Source organism: Procambarus clarkii, chromosome 6 (assembly GCF_040958095.1).
Source record: "Procambarus clarkii isolate CNS0578487 chromosome 6, FALCON_Pclarkii_2.0, whole genome shotgun sequence".
Lineage (NCBI taxonomy): Eukaryota > Metazoa > Arthropoda > Malacostraca > Decapoda > Cambaridae > Procambarus > Procambarus clarkii.
In genome coordinates, this window is record NC_091155.1 from 16,027,018 (window position 1) to 16,037,581 (window position 10,564).

The following is a 10,564-nucleotide window of genomic DNA, read 5'->3' on the forward strand; positions in this document are numbered from 1 at the left end:
GAATCACACCGCGCCCATTCAGAAATGGCAGACAATTAGCAAGAGACAATACTTGTGAATCCACCTTAGCAGCCAGATACATTACCCTCTCTGTTGGCCAAGCAGGAGCCGCTTCCACACACAGATAAAAATCAAACAAGTTAAGGGAAATTAATCACCGGTTTAGCTTTGTTCCTGAAGGATCTGAGACCCTTGGTCCATAAAGAGAGCGTGCAAAGGAGGTTTCTCAAGGATCTGGGTTCCAGACTCATCGAAATAACAGGAGACCCTAGAGCAGCGAGCTTCGTCTTCCAGCGTCTCAGCGCAGCGATCCAGAGGAGGGAACGACCACTGCATCCTCGATTCCTGTCAGGCGTTGGAGGGCTTCTAGGAAATCAGCAGCCTCTAGGAAACTGCCTTGGCTTTCCTCTTAATGTTCATAATGAGTAACCATTAATTGTGTATTGGAAAATAAAGTATATAATAACAAAAAACGGGTTACAGGAGAATCAAATACTCATATATATTTAAATTAAAAAAAAATAACTGAATGCTCTTTATTTCTTTCTCCGAGGCTATGGGACCCCACAGTTATACCAGAGGCTGCACCTCTATAGGATTTCAATTTATAATTAACTAATGAGAGAATGCAAAGTGCATGCAGAATAAAAGTAGACAGAGAGAATAAATATAGGAGGAAGAGCAAGGTGAGTTGAACAGTCCGGATGTCACAGCCATTGACGCTTTGTTATCTGAAGAACATCCGAATATTGGTCGGATAGAAGAACAAAAATATTGAGCTGAGCGACGGGAAACAACTGGAAAATGAAGAGTCTGATGTGAGGTTTGGTCGCCAGAAACGAACACTTCAAACATGGAAGTGAGAAAATGAAACTAAATTGAAACTTTATAAGGAAGCAGAAGAGAATGTGATATAATATGAAACAAAATATAATACACAACATAAATATATATTATTGTAAATTGAAAATCAATAACAATTGCCGACAATTATTAATATTCCTAGTAGTAGAGCTTCTGCTGCTACTAGTAGTGCTGCCATTATTGCTAGTAGTGCTTGTGATACTGCTAGTAGTAGCATTACTTCTGCTTCTACCACTATTACTAACAACGTCAACAAGTATTGTCACTTTTACTATTACTGTTAATTTTACTACAATTATTAATACGACTACCACCATTACTACTAGAAGTAGGGCCCCAACTACTACTATTGTATTTACTATCTCTACAACTACTGCCAAAAGTTCTACTATTTCTACTTCTTTTGCATCTACTTATAATAAAGGTGAAAGAAATACAAAATGTATATATGTAAGTATACTAAAAAAAATTGGATGCAATATACATATTTTCTCAAGATGCTGTATACAATGAACACTTATACACAGCACCTTGAGAAAGAATACAGGTTACATTCGAATATATGTTTGTTAATACACCTACACACATATATTGAGTATTTCTTTTAGGTTCATTCAAGCTCTACGACGTTGTAGTAAGCTTCTCATCTAATAATAATATTACAGGTTAAAATCTAACACAGTCCAAGGTGAACAGGCACAGAGAGGCTGCCGGGGGTTGGATAAGAGTCATTTTGTTCATTTTTTGTCGAAGTTGTGATGCTGTTTGTAGGTGTGTGTATCATTCTTCTTTCTATCTCAGGTTGTTCACTTTTGACGTTTTTGAGATTTATTGCCAGATTAAACCTTTAACCCAAGTTAATGCTGTTCAAAATTATTCTTTCTGTTTTCATTGAGCAGTACAAAATTGTTTTGATGGCGTGCTATGCAAATAGGATTTTTTTTTACAAATAAATAATGAATCTTTTTTTTCAGCAAAATCTATCTTAATTAAATATTTATTTGTGAAAAAGAGTTACAGATTTAATATTTAATTTCAGTGTGTAGAACCATATTGTTGATTAGGTGTGTAAGCTGAGTTCTGTGACATATTTTAGTGGTTATCCAAGATGCCAAGATGCCAAGGTGCCAAGATGCCAAGATGCCAAGGTGCCAAGATGCCAAGATGCCAAGATGCCAAGGTGCCAAGGTGCCAAGATGCCAAGATGCCAAGATGCCAAGGTGCCAGGATTGCAAAGAACTCGATACAATGTATCAAACTATTATGTATTAGCGATAAGACCTACCATTAATGTATAATGACTTACTGTAAATATATAGCTCTTGAAATAGCACTTTCTCTGTAACTACCTGACATTGTAACTATAAGGTGTGAAGGATAGATGAAACTGTTTATGTAATAATCTAAGATGAGGTCTGATAAAGACCTTTTGTACCCTCTGTAATGCTTTTTGCGCTACCGCTCACAGGATGGGTATGGGGTGCACAATAAACTTGCCGACTCCGGCGGCAACAATCAAAAAATCAAATCGATACAATGATGATAAATGCTCATATATATAATATGAAGACGTTTGTGGAATGGTTAATTACCCAGAACAACAGATTTATATATATCGGTACCGCCCAACTACTTGGGCTGGACGGTAGAGCGACGGTCTCACTTCATGCAGGTCGGCGTTAAATCCCCGACCGTCCAAGTGGTTGGGCACCATTCCTTCCCCCGTCCCATCCCAAATCCTTATCCTGACCCCTTCCAAGTGCTATGTAGTCGTAATGGCTTGGGCACTTTTCCCTGATAGTTCCCTATATATTGGTGCAGCGACGGGCTTGATCCTTGTAAGATCGGCGTTCGATCCCCAATGGCTAGAGTAGATTAGCACTCTCTCTTCTCTCTTTTTTCACATCTCAATTCCTTGTCCTCATATTCCATCCAAGTACAATATAATCATATTGGCTTAGGGCTTTCTCCTGAAAATTACCTTAACTTACCTGCCCCAATTATATTGTCCATTAAATCCTGCCATTAATTTGTGTTAATCAGGTGTGATCACTTGCTTAACATTTTGTATATATGTGTGTAAATCACGAACATTAACACGTGGTGAAAAATATGACAGTGTCAGACCACGAAGAAAGAATTTAAACATGAATTTTCTTAAGTTCTTTCGTATTAAATAATACATCTTCAAAATGAATGAAGATTTTGTATATAGGGATCGTGTACGTAGTGAATGATTTTGTTAAGGACTAGGTCTTCAAGTAGGACATATTTCACACTGACAATGCCGGAACCTTTGCCCAGAGGCCCAGTTACCATGAGAAACAATAACTCCAACATCTACTTTGATGTCAATCTACGTTGACATCTACTTTGATGCCATCTACTGTGACATCTACTTTGATGTCAACGTCGACAGTATTGAATTAACGCTAGACATGTGTACTGTGGGCACTGGGAAATGTCTGAGTGAACCCATCCATATTCAGGAGTCACTCCCACTGACCGAGGACACAGACCGTGGACACAGACCGTGGACACAGACCGTGGACACAGACCGAGAACACAGGAATATACATCTCTCTCACTTCGGTATTGGTCGACCGGTTCGGTTCATGACTATAGCCGGTTATTCTGCGGGAAACCGGCTTGCTAACAATTTGGCACAAAGCTGCGTTCTCTCTGAGTATCGAATTAGCTACACTAGGAATGCTTGTTCAGTACGATTATCTCTGAAAAAAAACGAAAATAAAAGCTATTACTTTCGTTTTTAAATGTTTCTGCTTTTTTGTCATGTGGTTTAGCATCATCTTAAATCAATCAATCGTCATCTCAAGAAGACAACATGCATTTCTGCCTTGACTTTGATGAATACATGCTGATGGTCACTCATCTCACACTCATTCTTACTCTCACCCATTACGTGAATACTGTTGAGTGAGGTGAGACCTCCAGTCCCCAGCACGTGTGAGTGATGAGATGCCAGGCATACAGGACTGACTTGTCTGGGAGGATCAACAATGACAAAATATTTTAGCTTTATCTGCTACCTATATATTTTATTGAGAAATCTAACGTTTTTCTGAGAATCTTAAAGTGCTCAGTAGAAAATACTTTTTTTTAATTTTCTTCCCCCTAATTATATTTTTTGTTTGTGTGGGGGTGGTAACTTTGGAAATACTTTTTTACCACGTGAGCCTGTATATATTGGTTTGGATTCCTTTGTCTTCAAAATGAGCTTCTCAAACGTAACTACATCAATTTTGTATCTAACGCTCTCCTAGTTCCTCTATTACCCACAGCTACATCAACTTCTGTTACCACTAATATGAACATTATGATATGAACATTACCACTAATGCTCGTCATTTAGAAAATCCTTTGTCTTCTTCTTGTAATGCCGACATCATCTATGTCTAAACTGTTCTGGTGAAGTCAACGCTCCCTGCGTTATGTAAAGTCTGTTCTGTTAGTCATCTAACGCGTTTCCCTCAAACAAAGTTCACTTATTTTTTATTCATTTGAATCTCTCGTCATAACTCAGGATTCAGGATAACTCTTGTCACAAGCAATAATGAGGGTTTTGGGGAGAAAAAAATCGAATCTACAATACTGTGGCATTTATTTCAAGCTTCTTCTCTAACAGAGCCATCACTGCTATTGTAGATTGTTATCTGTTTGCCTCTTCTTTAATTGTGATGAATTAAAAGGTTCAGTTTTGTAGCTTACGCTCTTTTTGTTATTCATTAATGATCTCTGCCTCTATCTAATATTATCTTGTCTTATATGTTGATAATTAATTGCTTCTAAATAATCATTCCGGCTTAGTGCTTCTGCTGAATTACCCAACCTTACTCGCACATGATTTATTATGAAAATCTTTGATCTCTGTGAAAGTCTTGATGATGTTTAGATGAAAGCAGTTGTGTACGCTGTTGACATGCTTTCAAATCATGGCTACTGTTTTCTGTCAAATCATTACTGCAAGGCACCTCAATTCAGCAATTTGTGATGTCTATGTCTATCCCTTATCTATGATCAGAAGATATTCGCTGCTCAGCGAATCTAAGTGAAGCTGCCCTTATCTAAGATATTCGCTGCTCAGTAGTTTCTCTTCTCAATAATCTAGTGAAAAATACTTCGGCCAGTGATTTCTCACCGACACCTCTGTTCTCCAGACCTTCAGAAGAACTCTAGAAAACTTAATTTGGTGTTTTGTGATGAATTCTTCCATCTCTGAATAGGCAATGCTGAAATGGCAAAATAGTTTTTTCCGATATATATTTAAAAAAATCTATACAATTATGTGTGCAACATATGGACATGAGATAACAGTAATTTCATCGATATATTTTTTTAAGAAACTTTTCAGAATTTCTTTCTTCTGCTTCTGGGTTTTTCAAGTATATTGCCAGTAATACAAAAACAAGCTGATATGAACAAAACAATCATGCAAGCCGGCAAAGAAAATAAAGATTTAGCATCATAACGCAGACAATAAGAAATGAAATTTAAGAAAAAAATTTATATAAAAAAGGAGAAAATATAGTGTGTGGAAAGCGAAACGAGAGGAGCAAAAATGGAGACAGTTTGAGATATTAACTTAGACATTATATATATATATATATATATATATATATATATATATATATATATATATATATATATATATATATATATATATATATATATATATATATATATATATATATATATATATATATAAAATGTGCATTGAAGTTCCTGAAGGAATTGGGGGACAAATTGATCAGCGCTACAAAAGACCAGAGAGCAAAAAGTTTCTTGTTCCAGCGCCTCAGTGTTGCGATTCAGAGGGGAAATGGCTGTTGCGTCTTGGGCACTAGTCCAACTTCAGAGGAATTCGAAGAAGTGTTTGACTTGCAACAATGATCGAACCCGTCTGTGACATTCATCAATGTTTCCCATTGTTGTGTTTTTCAAGAGATCCATAACCATTAAGCACCTTTTTGCATTATTATTTTTGTATCAACCCATGTATATCTTGTAACCATCAAATGCATAATAAAGCACAAAAAATAAAAAAGGAAGGGGGTGGTAGGAGAAAAGCACACAGAAACTGTATTGGAGGGGATCTAAACATTCCCTCTAATGCGTTATGCGTGGTTTCCTCCGAGGCTATGGGTCCCCCTTCTTCCAGCTAGAGGTGGTACTCTTTATATATATATATATATATATAATATATATATATATAATAATTATATATATATATATATATATATATATATATATATACATATATATACATATATATATATATATATATATATATATATATATATATATATATATATATATATATATATATGTATATATATATATATATATATATATATATATATATATATATATATATATATATATATATATATATGTATATATATAATATGTATATATATTAAAAGCTACTTGTACTTGCAATGTGAATGCCAAGTCTTCCCTTGAAATAAGCCTAAGACATCGCTCGAAGTAACTGCAAGACAACAAAAGCTACATCCTGCAACTCGGCCAGTACACAGTTTAGTCCTGGATTAAAGTTCAAGACTGAACATAAGTTTGCGAAGCTGGTTTGGACACTATGCAAGATTTCTCTCACGAGAGTGACGAGCGGGACAACTCTTGCTAGTAGAAAGTAGGGCATTACGGGTCGACAAAGGTCAATGAAACTGCTGCCCTCTGCTCTCTTTGGGATTACCTGTATTAATGTTATCCGTTGTTGATGTGTCTATGCCCGGCTGTGTGGCTTGTCTTACACAGAGTCGATCGCACACGCACACACACACACACACCCTACTAATGAGAAAGGAATGGAGTTTTAAGATGATCACCCGGGCTGCGAGTGATTCAGAGACTGCATAGCAGGCACCATGACAATGGGAGGACCAAGAGTAGTAGTAGCAGTAATATACAACCCTCCACCAAATGACAGAAGACCCAGGCAAGAGTATGACAACAACAACATGGCAGTTAACACTATAATTGAGAGAGCAGCCTTTGCTGCCTGTAGAAATAGGTCCCACCTGCTCATCATGGGCGACTTCAATCACGGAAGGATAGACTGGGAGAACAAGGAACCGCATTGAGGAGAGGATACATGGAGAGCCAAACTAATGGAGGTGGCGGGAAGAAACTTTCTAAGCCAATATGTCAGGGAACCCACAAGGATGCGAGGAAACGATGAACCAGTGAGACTCGACCTAGTCTTCACTCTGAACGACTCCGACATAAGGGAAATCGGATTTGAGGCCCCAGTAGGAATGAGCGACCACAGTGTACTGACGTTTGAGTACCTGGTTGAGGAACGGTTATTGAACTCGAGGAGAGGTACTGAAAACTAAAAAGCTGGCATTCCGAAAGGGAAACTATGAAGAGATAAGAAAATTCCTAACCGATATAACATGGGAATCAAAGTCAGGGGAAAGACGGTCCAAGATATGATGGACTACATCACGCAGAAGTGTAAGGAGGCAGCATACAAGTTTGTCTCGGTCCAAAAGGTAAACAATGAAATGAAGATGATAAACCCATGGTTTAATCAGAGATGTAGGCTAGCTAAGCAGCAAAGTAAAAGGGCGTGGAGAAACTATAGGAATAACAGCACACTTGAGAGCAGAGAGAGATACCAAGGTGCCAGGAATGAACTACAGGCCGGTGTCCCTAACCTGCATACCATGCAAGCTGATGGAGAAGATTGTGCGAAGAAAGCTAGTTTAACAATTTTAGCGAAAGAACTTTGTAACACAGTATCAACATGGGTTAAGGGATAGCAAGTCCTGCCTCACAGGGCTAATTGAGTTCTACGACCAGGCAACAAAAAAGAGGGGTGGGCAGACTGCATATTTTTGGATTGCCAGAAAGCCTTTGATACAGTACCACACAAGAGGCTAGTGAAAAAGCTGGAGATGCAGGCTGGAGTGAAAGGGAAGGTACTCCGTTGGATAAGGGAGTACCTAAGCAACAGGAGACAACGAGTCACTGTGAGGGGTAAGGTCTCAGATTGGCGTGACGTCACAAGTGGAGTCCGGCAGGGGTCAGTCCTTGGACCTATGCTGTTTCTGATATATGTAAATGATCTCCCAGAGGGTATAGACTCGTTTCTCTCAATGTTTGCTGATGATGCAAAAATTATGAGGAGGATTGAAACAGAGGTTGATAGTAGGAGACTACAGGATGACCTAGACAGACTGAATGAATGGTCCAACAAATGTCTTTGACTAAAGAACCAGAGCTCAACCCCCGCAAGCACAACTCGGTAAGTACACACACATAAACACATACATTCATATATTCATACATTCATTAGGGGCGCTGGTGGCTCAGTGGACAGCACGCTGGATACGTAGTCCTGTGGACCGGGGCTCGATTCCCGGCACCGGCGGAAACAGATGGGCAGAGTTCTTTCACCCTGATCCCCCCTGTTACCTAGGAGTAAATAGATACTTGGGAGTTACCTATTTACACACACACAGGGTGTGTGTGTGTGTGTGTGTGTGTGTGTGTGTGTGTGTGTGTGTGTGTGTGTGTGTGTGTGTGTGTGTGTGTAAAAAGTTAGTAGTTAGGAACAGTTGTTTTGATTGACAGTTGAGAGGCGGGCCGAAAGAGCAGAGTTCAACCCCGCAAGCACAGCTAGGTGAATCCACACACACACACACACGCGCGCGCGCGCATGGGCTGCAGGTTAATGGCTTTGCAAGAAAAACCAACCTTTGCATCATAATTGGTTTTAGAATAACCTACTATACTTTTCAGTAAATAAATCTGATAAATTATCTGCTCGAACGTAATCCAAGTAATTATAATATGATGAGACTTAAGATAGGACTAAGAAACTCACAAAGCGGAAGATCGTAAGAAAACAATTCTCTGTAAAGAAAAATGATCTAATATGAGCCCTATCCCCGAGCCCGACAACACAGGTGTACGTTAATCTATAACAACGCTATAATGTTATAGCATTATTCATATAGACGTCTGGCAGCTAAACGAGGAAGCTTCCAGTCTGTTGTACACATCTGTGCTTAACCGGTACAAGAAAATTTAACCCGAGGATGGAAATTCACCAAATAGTACAACAGTACAACACAATATATATATATATATATATATATATATATATATATATATATATATATATATATATATATATATGTATATATGTATAAATATATATAAATATATATATATATATAAATATATTTTTGTATCAACCCATGTATATCTTGTAACCATCAAATGCATAATAAAGCACACACACACACACACACACATATATATATATATATATATATATATATATATATATATATATATATATATATATATATATATATATATATATGTAAATATATATATATATATATATATATATATATATATGTAAATATATATATATATATATATATATATATATATATATATATATATATATATATATATATATATATATATATATATATATATATGTCGTACCTAGTAGCCAGAACGCACTTTTTGGCCTACTATGCAAGGCCCAATTTGCCTAATAAGCCAAGTTTTCCTGAATTAATATATTTTCTCTATTTTTTTTCTTATGAAATGATAAAGCTACCCATTTCATTATGTATGAGGTCAATTTTTTTTTATTTGAGTTAAAATTAACGTAGATATATGACCGAACCTAACCAACCCTACCTAACCTAACCTAACCTATCTTTATAGGTTAGGTTACGTTAGGTAGCCGAAAAAGTTAGGTTAGGTTAGGTTAGGTAGGTTAGGTAGTCGAAAAAACTATAATTTATGAAAACTTGGCTTATTAGGCAAATCGGGCCTTGCATAGTAGGCAGAGAAGTGCATTCTGGCTACTAGGTACGACATATATATATATATATATATATATATATATATATATATATATATATATATATATATATATATATGTACACATTCATACCAAAAACACAAGATATATATTATCCTAATTGCGTAGGTCCCACATTATCTTAGGAGGCTCATACACTAGGTTTTCCTAAATAATGTTTCCTTATAACAGTTCCTGAATACAAAAACTAGTCTACGCATGGTACGTTCAACCTTTGGCTAATATATCACACTTCGTTTTCTACTATCTCCTTAACTATATCTCCGTGATATGATTCCAAATTCTCGGTATATAATATATGAATGCTGGATGTGAGAATAGCACAATATGAAACATGCGTCATTTGCGTTATCCAAAAATAGTTAAAAAAAATAAAACATTAACAAACTGTCCAGTCTGAACAGCTCTCTCAGGTGTCTAAACTGTCATTTGACTGAACGGGGGACTCTGAGACCTTTACATAAAGGTCCTCCAATGGGAATAATGGTGATATATTTCTCATTTGTACAATACTTTCTATTTTATAAGGTGAAAATCCTTCAGGGACCGAAAAAATTCCGAAACATGGGTCCTACTTGTAAATTTAAGATTTTAAGTCAATTAAATTCACTGTTATGTTGAGTTTAGGAAAAATATATTATTCCAAATCTTACCTTAGAAGAAAGATGTTTATATGGTATTGTTTGAATTGATATTTATCAATATCAGTGCTATTATGGTAATCGTTTATCCTGCTTCACTGAAGACGAAAGTATCTAAGACGCGAATGGTGACAGCAGAGTGCCTGGGAATAGACGTGTCAGA